The sequence below is a fragment of the Numenius arquata genome, chromosome 4 (genome assembly GCF_964106895.1).
Source record: "Numenius arquata chromosome 4, bNumArq3.hap1.1, whole genome shotgun sequence".
Classification (NCBI taxonomy): domain Eukaryota; kingdom Metazoa; phylum Chordata; class Aves; order Charadriiformes; family Scolopacidae; genus Numenius; species Numenius arquata.
Window position 1 is genome coordinate 38,189,872 of NC_133579.1, and position 13,662 is coordinate 38,203,533.

The 13,662-nt window shown below is 41.1% G+C and overlaps 1 protein-coding gene across 3 annotated transcripts in view; it reads right to left on the reverse strand.

Moving 5' to 3' along the window:
- LOC141463991 (poly(rC)-binding protein 3-like) overlaps window positions 1-13,662 on the reverse strand; it is a 149,173-nt gene that overhangs the window by 106,363 nt on the left and 29,148 nt on the right. For 2 of the 3 annotated variants that reach the window (XM_074146700.1, XM_074146703.1), the window contains exon 2: window positions 4,571-4,640. The exons of the other annotated variant lie outside the window; for it this stretch is intronic. The gene's annotated coding sequence lies outside the window, so the exon portion shown is untranslated. The remainder of the gene's footprint in view (window positions 1-4,570; window positions 4,641-13,662) is intronic. 3 annotated transcript variants of the gene reach the window in all.

Here is a 13,662-nt window from a genome sequence, read left to right on the forward strand (position 1 = left end):
AAGTGCAAGCGCTGCAAAACCTACCAAGTGTGTACTCGCTGGACTGGCAGGTCCTTGGGTGATGTCCTTGGGACAACCACCAGTATTTAACAGGTCCGGACAGCTACAAGCCCATCACATTTATATTGAAAAACAAAAAAATATTTTGTAATGCCACCTCATTACAAAGAGAAAATGCAACAAAGGTTTGGGATGAGGATGCAACTTAATTCAAATAAATTCTGAAGCTCCCCTGTGCTTTACATCAACTGGGGATCTGATGCTACTTTTCTTACAGTTATGAAAATTACTGTGGATATTTCTACAAATTTTAGCCCTTCTTTGGATGAAATGCTGACATTTTATGTAAAGAATAATGAAAAAATGAGTTGTGTTCAAAAGCAAAATAGTGGGTAAAAATCCATACAGACAATACCAGCTTCTAAGAAGTGACCTTTGCAGTTGCCAAAATTAAACATTCCTTTGAATGCTTCTGACTGCCTTTATCAGAGACAGGTCTAGGGCACATGTTACCAAACTGGGCTATAACAGACCTTGCTTCACATCCCCTCTCCCAAAGGTTTTTTGCTTGATCTTGGGCAAGTGAATTCATTTATCTATTTTACAAGCTGGTTGATTGCTCCTCCCTGGAGTCTTTGAAAGACACATGTTAACTATTACAGGTCACTTAGGTTCTGCAGGGGATAGAGACCTCTTAAGTGCTGAAGACAGCCTGAACATGTAATTTTTTTAATACATATTCATTCACAACCAAGTGTATGGCAACCAAAGCTGAAAGGGCAATGGGAATCATCTGAGAAGGCAGAACTAAGAGCAAAAGACTTTTGTAGGAAATGAAGAGCTGGAAATTACTTGTGTAAAATTCTTTTTCCAAGAAAAAGAAACAGTTTAAATGCCCAAAAGAAGGGGAAAGTGAATAACTAAACAGCAGCACTCTGATGAATTATTATACTTTTATTTTCATACTGTTTCCTTCCGGTATTACTTTTTCAATTAGGCAGGCTTCACCTACCTGAGAGACAGAGACCAGAAGCCTACGAGGCTAGTTAGAGGATCTGGCAGTGTACAAAGCCCAAGAGCTGGTGGGTGAGAACAATGCACTCTCACTGCTGGGAGTCACTTAACACTTATCAAGGAGGAAGGCAGTAACTGTTCCTTCAGCTGAAGGCTCCTGATTCCTCCCTTTTCCACAGGAAGGCACAAGTTCTTCAGAAAAGCCGGTGGTTAGTTACTCATACATCATGCATTCAAAGAGAAATTAGCCTGTGGTATAGAACGCAGCTGACTGAAGAAGTTCACTGTATTTGCCTTGAGGAGTCTGACTCAAAGAGAAATAGAGGACTGACTCTAAATCACAGTCCTTTTCACGGTTTTGCAATCCTTAGTATCTCTATTGGTCACGTACGCTGTGTCCATCTTTACCAAGTAAAGCACTTCCAGAGATCATGAATTAGCTTTCTGCCTTTTCACATGACGCAAACCCAGCTGAGTCTTGTGATGAGGAACAAGCAGTAGCAAGAAGGTCATAGGGGAGACTAGGTGCTCTCCCAAGGTACTGCAGACTGAAAAGAGGTGTTCCCTGAAAGCAGCGTGGCTTCTTGCACCATCTGCATGCGACTGCAGTTGCTGAAGGAGTTTCCATAAGTGTCAAAGCACTACACAGTCCTAACCCTAGAGGCATCTGTAGGCACTACCACAATGCAGAGAGGACAACTCCTTGGGTTTAGCTATGACCGCTCAATGGCTAAGGTGCATTAGGAGGGAGAAGGGTTGCTACCTCTCCGAGGCAGAGCCACAAAGCCTGAAGAACTGCACATGTGCAACACCGTGGTCAGTGCTCTGCCCTTCTCCCCACTGTACAGCAGCCCCCTGCTATAAGAGTCCCCACCAGTCTTCCCGACTGAGGGAAAGCAGGTTGTGTCCCACCTGCCACTGTGTACTGGATCGATTTTTTTTCTTCCTCCTTCCCCACCTACCTGCTGGTAGATGATCATGTTGTATTTGTAGTCCAGACAACCTCACAGCACATGCACCTGAGCAGGAGATGAAAATTTTCCATCTAGAGACACCAGCCTTGCTCCTCACCCTCCAGGGCTTCACCACTTCCTGTAACAGTGGGGCTCTGGCAGAAAGCCTTCACCTTTCCATTAATGAGGAGCAGATCAACATAGTAATTGAGCATACCTCGTGCTTTGAGGTCTGCATTGGGCTGCCCACTGCTCAGCAAACCAACAGAGTTTGAGCTGTTAGTTATCATATGTAAAGCTGTAAAAGGGCTCGGACCAGCTCAGGGAAAAGCATTTTCCTGTCACAAGACACAATAAATCCAAATCTGTGAGCCCCCAAAACGTCATCCACTTCCGTCCTCAGTGAATCCAAGCCCGGTGTGATATATCAAGAGGCTATCCCCTCTTCCTGCACCTTCTTGCCATCGCTGCAGAGTGGATTCTCACTGTTGTACAACTCCAATACTCTTCATAAGGGCAACAAACTGTAGACCACAGCAGGGAGCAAGGTCTTCAAACAAACTGGAACATGATGACCTTCAGGGTATGATTAAGGAAAGCTGATCCTTATGGCAGCAGGTCTGCACTAGATGACCCTTTGAGGTGCCATTCAGAGCTTTTTCCTATGATTCTGCTTGCAAAGCCCCATTTATTAGACAGCATTTGTGGCAAAGGCAGAGCTTGTGTTCCTAGGTGGTACATGCAATATATTAGCCTGCTAACTTAATTTGTTACCTATGTAAGGTTGTCTGTGCTATCTGGTCACTATCACACAATTCAGATTAGTTGCCAACAGTATTTAAAATTCTATTCACAGGGTTAGCATTGATAAATCACACACACACAAAAATGACACTATTATTAGCCAATGGCTAATAACTAAGGAAGTGTCTGAGAAACTGCTCTGCAACATTTCCCTTTTGCTGCCATATAAAGCAACCTACTGTACAAGAGATGGTTGCTAATGATTATATGAGAAATAAACATGTTACAGAAAACTCCAGATTTACATGATTTTCTTTTTTTTCTGTATAAAAATCCAGGGAAAAATGTATTCACAATGTATATGCTCCTGACAGTTGGTGTGGGAGCTGTCTCATGAAATTCATCTTTTCTTTTAATAATCAGTCATCAGGATTTCTCAGGAAGATTTTCAGGCCCCAGAGGCTGTCAAAGCCACTTTTGCTGACTGTGTCAAAGTCAGCCATATCTCTTTTGACAGTCTGAAAACAGATTATCACATCCTGTATTTATTTTTTTCAGGCCACATACTTCTTCTCTACAGTCAAAGTCCCAGCCATCCAGATGTTTGAACATCTATCTGAAAAAAAGACTTTGCTCTTGCAGAAAGAGGCAACAAGGAGGGAGGAGCAGAAAGGCAGGAAGAAAGCATTACTTATGGCTCTAAGTTGGGAAGATGGGTGACCGAGAGGAGGAAAAACACATGAGGATCAGCTAGGAAGATTGTGGCTTATGCCTTCCAAAGATGCTACTTTGCAGGGTGATGGCAGATGGGTGTCTTGGCTTCCAGGAGACACTAGGTTGGAAGGAGAAGAAGAAACGATATGGGGCACTTGCGATACATGTTTAAGGATGTATGTTTGAAGCTGTAACTCTTCAGTGGCTAAATACAGGACAGACATCTTGCTGCTTGGTGGAAGAACAGGGATTGTATTAGAGTATTTGCCCAGAGCTGTAACAATTTAAGGAAGTATCAACAGCCTTTCATCAATAATTAGATTGTCGAGGGGCAAGGAAAGACAAATCTATCTACAGATCTGAAAATATATGTGTGTTTGTGGGCTACTGATCATACTCACATGTTTAACCACAGTAGATTTAAACAGTGATTTGCTCTCAGTTGCAAAATTAACAAACATTCCTTTCCTTAAAAATACATTTGTGTTTCCCTCAGAATGTTATTTCAGGTTGCTTCTTGGATTTTTTGACTCACAGACAGTTCACTTTATGCTGGCTTATAAAAAATAATAATAAATTCAGAGCCAAACTGTCTTCTAGATGTTAAAATGGCACTGTGCTATGAGAGAATTCATGACCACCACAGCGATCTCCATTCATGTCTCCAACCTCCTGAATTACCTAAATCTCTCCATAAAGCACCCAAAGACACTCTCAATAAAATGGGTAACGACTATGAAGAATGTAATAAATTAAAGGACTTATTAACACATCTGGAATAGAGGAGTCAAAGGGCCCAACGTCCCATAAACAACCACATATTCTTTTGAAATCACAGTAACCATTTTAAACTCGGAAACAGTTTTGGTTATGTATTGAATACATTGCTCATGCTAATATGAATGATATTTAATGTTCCTTACACTGCCAACAACTAGGTTCTTTACAGAACAAAAGATGCAATCCTTGCCTTGGCAGGCTTACAGTCTTCAGAGACGAGAAAAGTGAGAGTGGAAAGACAGCAGGAAAGAAGCAGGTTATTCTGTGTCTCCTAAGCTATAGATTACTAAACATTGTGCATACATTAGTAAACACATTTCTGTGCAATGCAATTGCTAGAGTCTATTTTTTGAAGTGCCACTCACAGCCTCACAGGTAGGAAGGTCCGTTCACATCAGTGCCGCATCCCACGAATTACAGGAAAAAGGGAAGATCCTAACAGGATACAAAGGGCTCAGTGAGTAAGTATCTCCTCCCATAAGCATGGAAAACTGAGATAAAACACACTCATTTAGCTATAATGCTGCTTTCATAAAATTACTGATGTAGATGAGACAAAAAAAACCCCACAATAAAACAGACAATAAAAGAACAGAAACTAGTAAGGCCTTTTCTTGATGTGAAATGAGGTCTCCTTTTAATCATGTTTGCTTTATATGGCTCTGGGGGCTATGACGCTTTTGGCAAAATCTTCTTTGAGTTGCTAAAGCATAATCTCACATCCTAGACTGAGCTTTTTAATTTATTTTGAGAATTTAAACAATTTTCACCATTCTAAGGCTATAAAATTTATGGCACCTGTATTTTCTGTCATAAATTCTGTGCACATCTATACAGAATTTCTACATATAAACATCTATAGGTAGATATAATACAGTCTTTTTATATATACTTGTATATAACATATAGTAGACAACATATTTTTTGTATATGTACTATTATTTTGTAGCATATTGTGCTATGCCCTTTCCCATTAATACACTGCAAAACTCATTGTACTACCTAAATAACAAGTAACATCAGAGGATGTTCATTATGCATCTTGGGCTTGATACATAACTACAGCTTTCCTCTTTTATGTTAATTTAATTAACTTGTAATGAAATAAGAGTGCAACACAATTCTAAAACTAGAAAATCTGAATAACGAACCAGCTATAGTGTACCATGATTGTCTAACACCTAACCCCAATATCTTAAAAGCACTTTAAAGCCTTGATCTGCATATTTATCGGTTTTCCTTTGAATCTGGAAAAGTGGAGTAGCTGTTGAAAGTTTTCTGTTAACTGCTCTGAAACATCTGTTAAATAACTCTTTGAGAAAATATGAAATCAAAAGACTATCTTTAATAGATATTTTTTCTTTATGTCTCTTTCATATACAATTTCATAAGTGTATACTAGTATATCACCCCCTAAAGACCAACAGAAAGCTTCAAATTACTTTGAGTGGAAACTGAATTTTATTCCTAAAGGCACAAACCTGCAGATGCCCAACTCTACTGCTTACACAGAAAATGAAGCCAGAATAAAAGTTTCCAAATGAGAAGGAAAAAAGAAAAAACTCTTCACACAATAAAAATAAATAATAAGATGCAATAACACACATACACAGAGGAAGCCTGTCTTGGTGCTACCATAAGGAATCATTATTTGAACTCATGTTTCTGGTTGGTTTTCATCCCACCAGAACCCTATCAACAAAATGATAACCATATATTACAGACTGCCTACTTACTGTTAACACACACTTACTCCTGCCAATGCTGGTTCTACAGAAAACATTATCAGTGTGCAACCATAAATGAACAAAATTACCATCTGCACACTGAAGAACAGAATTGCAAACATAATTATATCTCTTACATGTTGTAAGTACACAGTTGTTTTAAATTTGGACTTGTAACCTGTTTTTCAAACAACAGCTTCAGTCTGCTTCCAAGTCACCAAGGTAATGGCTGTAATAAGTAGCTATACCTCCTAATCAGCGAATGTCACAATAAGCATAGTGCGTCTATCTATCTAATCTTTTTTGGCCACATTATTATGGTTTATGAGCAGTTTTACCACCCATATGTTATGCTGTCATGTTCTTCTAAAAGCTGGTTATTAGGATTAACTGGAGAAAGTGAAATATGGATGCCTGTATAAATTGCAGAGCTGAATGCTGCTAAAAGCAGAGTGTCCTACATCAGAGGAAGACATGTCATGCATTGCAGGCCATGCAGCTTCTTTTGGAAGGAAACCCATGGAATTTGCTCTGGCCTCTGCAAAGCTTTCTGACTCATTGCACAGTTGGCTTCATATGGAAAACAACAGCTGACCCTCATTTATTTCTACTCTACTAATATCTACCATAGACGTCTGTACAAAACAGTAGAATCAATTCCTCTTCCCACCACTTCAAAGCCAGATGCTGTAATGACCGTGTTAGTCATCACATTAAGACCACTGTACCTTATGAAGAATTATTGATATTCCTCTCTGACCTTAACAATACACCAAAATTCAGAGGAGTATTTTCATTAGGAAAAAAAGTTCATGATGAAATCAGATGTACATAGATGCAGACACCTTCATTTTTGGTACAAAGTACAAGAGATACACCATAGGGTGTAACAACAAAGCAAAAAGAAATCCCCAAACACCAAAACCCCAAAAAAACCCTTGGGGATCTATAACCCACAATGGATTATGACTTGCATAAGAACCAATATTGTTTGGGGCCAGGGGAAGACACACAAATCTTGTTCTGTGACACAGTAGCAGTAGTGCTATATGCAAAAGACAGGAAGCAATTACTGTCTGCTGCTCAGCACTAAGGAGGCACCAACTGGTGTTTGGGGCATTGTGTGGAGAAACTGGAGAAAATATAGAAGTAAGTGACATATTTAAGCGGTGCTAAAGCCCTGACCAGGAAGGAGAGACTGAAAGGTCGAGTTTCCTAGTCTTGGTAAAAGGGGAGAGTTTTCTGAGAAGAAAATATTCTTGTAAACAAGGACAGTGCTGGTTTTTTTCATGTCTGGACAAAAAAATACTGGTTTAACATGCAGCTAAAAAAAAAAAAAATAGAAAGAACGATTCTGTGATTCTCATTAATAAGAAGAAAGACCTTCTAACTAAAAGGACCACTAAGCATGGAAGCAGGCTACTGCATGCAATCCGCTTTGCTACAGATTTTTAAGAAAATATCCCACAAGAGATAATGTAACTATAAATAATTCTCCATCCTAGCGGAACTCAGTGACCTTTAGAGATCCCTTCTAGCAGAAGCAGCATAAGAACTGTGGCTGTCCACACAGCAGAGAGGAAGAGATGAGCCCATTCCCTCTGTAACATGGCTTCCCACCTCAGCTGAGCAAGAGGGGCTGGCAGGGCTCGGTGCTCCCACTCAACGGGCTGGAGGAGTCACCCTTGCAATTTCTCGGCTCTACAGTCTGGTGTTTCTGAGACTGAGAAAACAGGGCTGCATAACAGGGCTGAACAACAAAATGTCCATCTTCCTGCATGCAGCAGTCAGACAATATATTTTCTTCACAAGTCCACTTGTCAGCACATCATCCAAAAGCCCTCTGCTGTTTCTTAGAGCCATCTTCCTGGTGTTTCCGTAACTACATCTGACTGTTTCTCCTACCCTCTGCCCTGGCTTTCCAAGCCTTCTCAAACCTTTGCAGGGGCAACAGCTCTGTGAAGACTGTGGGGAGCAGTCTGCTGCTCTTGTAGGAACCTGGCTACATAAAGAAGCTAAATGACCTCTTAACACCTATCCTGACAGCAAGGCTGAGATCTACCCACAGTATATTATGATGTATCAGTAAAGCACTAGCTAAGACACTTCTGTGACACCTCTAGCTACATTATTGCAATAGGAATTTCAATATTGGAAGTTCACACATTTCTCCAGGGTGGACTCTTCTCTGTCCCCAAGTTTCAATGTCCTTCCTTCCTGATATCCACATCTTTAAATGTCTCTTCTGTCACTGCAGAAGGATTCCTTCAAAAGAAAATGAAGCTTATAAACTGAGGTGAAACCTTTTTTGGTAGCTGCCTCTGAGATTCAGGAAAAGGCCTTTGGCCAAAATTGCCCAAGTCCAGTTCCAGGGAGTTTCATTCTGCACACGATCAGCAGTACTGTACCAGAGACATGAAGCCAGCGTGGCAATCTGTAGACAGAACAGCATCCATCCCAGTACTTTGATGACCTTATACATTGAGTGAGCCCACAGTTGGCTGCCAAAGCAAATGGGATGCCAGCTGATGATGCACAGCATCGGCGCTGTGTGTTCGCAGCGCTATCCCTACTAATGAGGTAGGCTGCTGCGCTCTGCAATAGCTGAAGTTTCTATAGAGCTTTTATCTTCAGTTCAGCGAGTCACAATAATCCAGCCTGGTTGTGCAGAACGTGTTCATCACTACTGCTAGGTCTGTGCCAAAGAAAAGGAGGCATAGCTTCTTGGACAGCCAGAAGTAGAACAATTAATTTCTGACTATTTCTAGCATCTTGGTATTGAAATACCAGCTAGAGTAGAATGATGCACAGAACTTACAATGCTTTAAAAATGAAGGTCAAGTGCTTTCCCAGAGAAAAGGGGTCACTGCCTCTTCTAGTTCCCTCAAATCACTGACACTAGGTACATTTCTATGCTGTGGCTTGGATACAACCTGAGCCAGTCTCTCTTGCTGAGTAATTTAACAGTATCTTGTGATCTGCATGTCAAAATCCGTAGGAAGATCAAGTATGGATGTTAATATGATTTAAAAAGTACTTTGCAGTAGCAACAGCTAGAGACACAATCAGATCTCTGTCTTTGCTAGTCATGGAAATATAGTGAAAGATTAGTGTAAGTAATTACATTACAGTGGTCAAAATAAAAGAGCTAAGCACTGCATTCTCTTTGGTGTCTGTACTCATTTGCAAGTTTGAAGTAGCAGTTCCTTAACAACCTAGCTGTGATAATGTACTGTGGAGGCTGTATTGTAGATCTACCTTTAGTATTCTATTTGCTTCTTATGAAACAAAACTAAATAAAGGCAGCAAAAAACGGTACTTTACAATATACTTGGAATAAACACTTCTCTGAATCAACACAGCTAAACATTATGGTGTAGATGTATGAGAAAATGGGTAGCATTTAGCACTTCGCATTAGAAGCTGCTAGTAAAGTAGCACCTCCTAGGTGAGGTGTCAGCTTAAAATGTTCAGTATAAACCACCTTGGTGGGGGGGAAAATCCCAGCCCAGCAAATTAGTCCTTAAAGTGGTCAAAACCCCTCAACATTCCAACAGCGTTCTTCTGAAACAGCCTACCTTGTCAGTATTAATGCTTTTGGCAGCAGCTGGAAGTAGCTGCTGGCTTTTTTACCCCAACAGATTGAAGCGAGGGAAGAACTGGATTTTCCCAGTGACAGAGTCTAGAATATGGGCTGAAGAGTCTTGAGGGCACCTGCTCGTAGTGTTAATGACAAAAAGGGATTACCAGGATGTTTTCCCCTCCGAGTTAACGCAATGAAAAGGATAGAGTTGCACATTAAGCGAAATCAACATCTGACCCTCCATGGAGGCCCCAAGACCTCCAGTATTTTTTGCAACAAGTAATACCTTGTAATGCAAAGACCTTGAGTCAGTGAATGTGCCTGATGGGCACCCACACAGCCAGACACTATCAGAGCGTGAGACCTTTCAACCTGAGCCACGTACCAAAGGGTTCCTCTGCCTTGTTCATTCATGCCTTGCTGGGATAAAAAGGCCCTGCCTCACAATGCAGTTTTGTGTTTGGAGAAGAGACATGACCTTTTGATTTCTCCATCTATGGTAGCCTGTTGCTTGCTATTACCAGCCAGCTGGTAGGAAGCAACAAGCAGGTCAGCAAGGTACTGCCCCACAGAAGATGACTGGACAAAGGTGAGCAGGTACAGTGTCCATCACATTCCCACTCCACTGGAGCAGCAACCATGACTTGTAGCCACCTGCAGGCACAGTCATTGACACCGAAGTTTCTAAGGAGCAATTTCATTTTAGAAATCCCAGGCATATCAGGAGAGCACATCTTCTTCTACACCCCTCGGGGCTGCAACACAGTGATGGGATGCACACCTAGTCCCTAGAAATACCCTCTTCCCCATTAGGGGCTTGCAAATGAGCTCAGCGTAGTCCAGTCCTACTGGTGATGGTCCACTGGGCATCACTTTCTCACATCCTGCCAAAGATTAAGAGTTCAGATTGCTTCCTCAGCCTGTGAATCTCATGCAGTATCACCAAGCAGTACTCAGTAAAGCTTCAGCTGCTGCTATAACATGAAATGAAATGACCAAGCAGCACTATTTTTAACCACAAAACACGTTACTCATTATGCAATATATGCTTCTGTCATTCTCTGAGGGAAAATTGCCTAATTGCTTACATTAAATCTCACTGGAAATATAACAAAGAAAACAAGACAGGCTATTGAAGGATGAAAATAACCAACATGGCAACATGTGGTACAGGGGCTGACCCTAAGAGAGAAGTATTTATTCTGAAGACGTGTAAATTATAACAGGAGTTTTGAGAAAAGCACTGCCAATTTAGGAAATTGCCTGATTTACATCAAGGAAGTCACATTCAGCTAAATATTTGCTTAAGCTTAACCCGTATTGTTCTGTTCCTGTGTGTGGGGGTGGAGAACAGTGGCATACAAGACTGATGGAATCCTGACTCCCCCCTCCAAATATCCTTTCTGCTACTCTTTGGGACTACAACAGTGTAATACAGAACGGCAGCGTTCTGAAAAATCATAGTGGCCATCACTTACCTTTGAACATATGGTCAGTTTGACAAAATCTCTAGCAGCCTTATGGTTTAATACCTGCATACATATACATGTATTTTGATTTTGCCTCAGCAAGCAATGGTATAAACCCGTATTTTTTTTCCTTTCTGCTGACTGCCCATCACTTGCACACATTTACACAGAGGAGCATACAAGGAAATAATAATAATAATAGTAATAATAATAGACATTACATTTCAACAGATGTGATAGGTAGTCATTTCTCAGGATGTATGCATGTCCTCCGCAGGCAAAACTTGTGGACCTCCAGAACAGCTGCTACTTATTAGTAGTCTATAAATCTGCACGCCCATAAATGTGCTGGATGTGCTTGGTTATCTATCAGATATGCAGAAAGGTAATGGCGTGGCACACATTAGAATTCATGAATGCACTTTTTGTGGTGTCTATTTTTTTTTTTCCCCAGAGGTATATTCAGGCCAAACCAATGGCCTCCAGAAAGTGGCGATGATGCAGTGCACAGCTTAGAAATCCATTCATGAGGGAGGGTGACACGAAAGATTAATTAGATATTTGTACTTTCCGGGCCACAGTTGTCATTTTTGTAGAAAGGCACCTGTTACATGCAAGTATTTACCAGGTTTGACAAAATGGGGCACAACAGGACACGAAGCCTTAAAAATTCATACTTGCAATTGAAAGAGTAAATGTTTAAAGGACACTACAGCCATCACTGTACACACGCGGCACGCCACGTGAAAGAATGGTGATGCACTAACATTACTGTTAAAAGGCTTGTAGTAAAGACTACCTGCTAAATACAATATAATTAGAGAATACTTTCCTATGAATTAAATACAAATACTTTGATATGTGACCAAGTGAGCACATTTAGTTACTATTAACATATTAAATACAGTTTAAACCCCATTCTCAAGTGCCTGAATTTTTTCCTGAAACGGCAGTCAGGCAGAACACAGTATTTCCACACCAGGGGCAGGAGGGGGGACTGGAAAGCTTGGTGAGGCATGAAAAATTGAATTTCAGCGAGGCAACGGAAAGGACATTGTTGGGCAATTACAGTGCTCCCGTGTTTGCAGTCCGCCAAGGCTGCAATCATCTGCGGCGACAGCGTGGTGTACGACTCCCCCAAGGCACTGCACTCCAGTTAAATCAATTTGTCAGAAGCGGGGCTGCTCCCTCCCTTCTGCAGGGGAGGCCCACCGGAGCGGAGGACAGCTGGGGCGCACAGCTGTCTCTCTGCCGCAGATCAATTAGAACATCAAAATTCATCTGCTAATTAGCAAGCATGTACAGAGGGGAAAGAAACCTCCCTTAAATGAATCATTTCCACGTATTAATGAATTCAGTGACATCCCGAATTTAGAGCCTAGCCCAACAAGAAGAGACACAGCCACGTGAGGCACCGGCTAACACAAGGAGATAATTTCATTATCGCAAAAGTTGAATCTGCTGCTGAGGTGAAAATAAAACTCACTAGAACTAAAAATTTGCACTTCCAGTATCACTGAAAGAAGATTCACATCCAGTAGAGCTACTAATGTCTGGTCACAGTGTAAACAGTGATCACTGTAGCATGGCATTGAGTAAATACAAGTGGGACCAGGAAAAATACTAATCGCGGTCAGCCTGACATACTGCTTGCTTCGAAACACACTGAAAAGTCCCTTGACTTCTGTGATTGAGGACTAGGCCTCAGGTCAGCAATTTTTATCCTTGCTTTTATTTATTTTTATATTCGACCTTTGTGTTGTTATTAGAATGACACTTATTGTTTATTCACATGTTGCAATGTTGCTGAGGGGTGTTTTTACAAGAGAACTTGGCCAAAGTCAGCTGCGGCTCCAATGCCGTTTCAAGGCTTAGCAGGACAAGGTCACTAATTTTTTTTTTTTTTCCTGAAACTTTTAGCATACTTAGCAGAGGGGAAAAAAAAAAAAAAAATAAAAAGATTCATACTCCTTTTTTCATCAAAGCTCAGAGTGTAGCTGTTAATTCTTGCATGTGCAGTTCCCAGCCCCAAAGAGGGGCCAGGCACATTGATCGGTAAGACACAGAAAATTAAGGTCTCCAGTTGAGAAATGCATCCCCAGCCTCCCTCGGTACTTCCAGTGCCTCAGCCATCACAGCCTAATCACAATGGCCTTCAGCAGCTCTTCTGCAGATACCAACTGCAAACCCCTTGTTCTTGGAATTTTGTCTGAGAACACTGGCATGACGAGTATCTTGTCAGAAATGATTAAGGAAAAGAGAACATCGGTGTGGTGAGGACTAAGACAAAATGACCTCCCAGAAACAGTAGCATAGTAAGGGAAACTAAAACTGGCATTGGCAATGACCCTACTGCTCATTTGAAGCAGTTGATTAACTATAATTCAATCCATTTTCCCAAGGTGTTTTATTTTTTAAGGCTACGTTTTCTTACAGCTGTATGGAGATGGGATTTTTAGGCCATTTGGCATCAAATAAGCAACTGCAAATCATTATTTTTAAACATATCACTATAACCTGAAGCGTGGAGAAGCCACAACACACAATACCTACTTGGAAACTGCATTCTTTAACCCGACACACAGGTGTGAACTGTTTACCTTGTTCTTAGTTGTTTAGTTGCCTCACCAAGATTTTCCCTCTTTTGTTCTTTTAGTGGCACTCATTAAAAGCAAAAC